This window comes from Nanorana parkeri, unplaced genomic scaffold, assembly GCF_000935625.1.
Source record: "Nanorana parkeri isolate BGI_ZX_2015 unplaced genomic scaffold, ASM93562v1 scaffold242, whole genome shotgun sequence".
NCBI classification, from domain to species: Eukaryota; Metazoa; Chordata; class Amphibia; order Anura; family Dicroglossidae; genus Nanorana; species Nanorana parkeri.
Genome location: NW_017306510.1, coordinates 218,872 through 221,558, shown reverse-complemented (window position 1 = coordinate 221,558; position 2,687 = coordinate 218,872).

Below are 2,687 nucleotides of genomic sequence, written 5' to 3'. Positions count from 1 at the left end.
GACTATAAAATGTCAACGGTTAGGCCATAGACACATGGATACTACTTATACAGCTTAATAGTAGTGAGCACCGTTCACTTCTTGGTAAGGGGGGACGCGTCCCCCAAGCTCAGCCAAGGGGGGACGCGTCCCCCAAGCTCAGCCAAGGGGGGACGCGCCCCCAATGCCTTTTGGTCATCTTTCACTTACGATTACTAGAGTTGAATTTTAATGACACCAGGCGGTGAAGGAAGCTCTACCATGACCATACAGGAGAAGCAGCCATATGTACATGTCCTCTCGTATTTTAATAACCAATTCTTTGGATGAGTCAATTTAAACAAATACACAGAACTGAATGATTAAATTCTCGCAGACACAACCCTTTTATGCTTCTATGTAGATATGAACAAAATGGTAGCAAAATATCGGAATCCTTTGAGGTTACCAAGCCCTCTAGATCCAAACATATGGATATAAAGCAGTAGCACTTGCACAAAAAAAACAAAACTAAATTAAAAACTATTTTCATTTAGTGGTAATCATTTTACAGGCAGGAAAAACAAGACATCCAAGTGGCTGGTGCTGCGGGCAGTGACCTCATGGAGAGAAAAAAAAAACGGGATGTACCCAACAGAAGTCAACCAGATTGCCATTACTTCCACAGCTGGTGTTAGAACTACCAGTGAATCTGCCATCAGAACAGTGGCAGACCCAACAAAAAGTCAATTACTCAATCTAGATTTGGCCAATAATTTTCTGTTTGGCTCCTTCAACAAACAGTGACTGCAGCAATAGCCTAGCGGGAGAGATTCAACCATCCAAGCCATTTTGGAAATAGAGCATTTAGTTCAGCAAGAAATCTATATCAGAGTATGTCTAGCTTCCGTCGCTATAGGCACCAATTCAATTTTTATTCCTCCGCTGTCATAGAATACCCCTGTAAGACGCAACTGCGGTGAACACATTTAGTGGTTAAAATACTGAAAGGCTTTTTTTGTGACTTGGACTCTTTAAAATATCAGTTAAGGGCGACCCCTTCAGGCTGCACCCCCTTCAGGCTGAAAGTGGTTACTACACTTTAGAGGGAAAATTGTATTACATAGAAACAAACTTTGCTTATAAAATCTAAGCAATACACCAGCAATAAAAATTGTGTTTCCAGTAAAAAAAAAAAATCTATTGGAGGGGAAAAAGTGAGTTGATTTGTGCAACACAAATTTAGTGAAACCAAAAAAAAAAAAACCCAAATATGTTTTAATAGATGTGTGGGAAAAAACCCCAATATAAAAATTCTATGTAATGAAATACTAAAGCTCACCATAAAATATGCAATCTCACAGTACAATTTATATTCGATTTACCAAAGTTATGCAATATGGAGGATCTATCTAATCTAGTCAATTAACTGCATCCAATCAGACAGATCCTTACACTACATAGTAGTTAGTAGAGCTAAAAGGAGGTTGTATAGTTAGATTGTACCACGTGCGGTGAGCTTTACGCCCAATGTCCTGGCCTATAAACAGCCCTCTTCCGCTCAGTCAGCATATGCCAAATTCAGTGATGGAGGCCACTGCCGCAAGGATTAAAGGGGTTGTCCACTAAAGGGATGGAATGACTGCATTGTACAAAATTAGAACTGCCCATTTGCTCCCACAATTCCCATCTAAGCTCCAGATCGAGCAAACTAGTCTGATCAGTCTTCACTAGCTGCAAGGCAAACAAGAGTCTACAGAAAGCTACCAGGAGAAAGGGCAGTCCAACAGGTACCAAAATACCTGTCCTATAATGCTTTGCCTTGCCTAAAATTGCTTAAAACACTAGTCCAAATCCTTGTTCCAAGGCTGGAGGTTGCAGAGAGGACTGCTGTTATTTGAAAAAAGTGTTCTCTGCAGAAGTCTGACACGCCCCCTACGGAGTTAGACCAGCACTGCTGAATGGACAGCTCCAGCTCCGAGTCAGTAGGGGGTATGTTGACCACTGCAGAGAGACTGCCGCTTCCACAAAGCATCAGTCCTCTCCACAGCCTCCAAATTTGGACTGGTGTTAGAGCAAGTTTAAGCAAGGCGATGAAAGTAACATTTTAGGCCAGAGCTTGTTGGACTGCCCTTCCTGCCGGCATGTGTGAGATTTCTGTAGACTTGTCTGCTTTAAAGCTAGCAAAGTAATTGAAGTGGCACATGTACAAAACCATTTTCCTCCACCTATTACTTAAAATATACAGTTACAAATGAAACTTCAGTTGCTCTATTGGTATGACAAGTTCACTTTATACACCATATGGTTAGAAAATTGGCACCTCTTTCCCGGCTGCCTACACATATTGCAGATACCCATTTATTGAATGCACCACTACTTGCGAATTGCACTGTGCTAGCCCATAGGGTCATAATGGCATGACAGGCGTGCAACTTAAAATCAAACAGAAAATGGGGAGGGGGGGGGGATACTTTTAAATTTATTCACAAAAATGATTACCACCGAACAGAGATTCACTCTAGCGACATGAATGTTAAAGAGCAGAGTCAAACATGGAAACCAAAGGAGAGGGAGGGTCATTACTCCCATGTGCACCAAGTCTTCAAAATATGGAATCATCGAGGCAAGAGCACTTCAGAAGTTAGGTAACCAAACATATTAAAATTCTTTCTAAATATAGGATTTAAATGAAAAAAAAAAAAAATCTTTGTAAAAATAAAATAAAA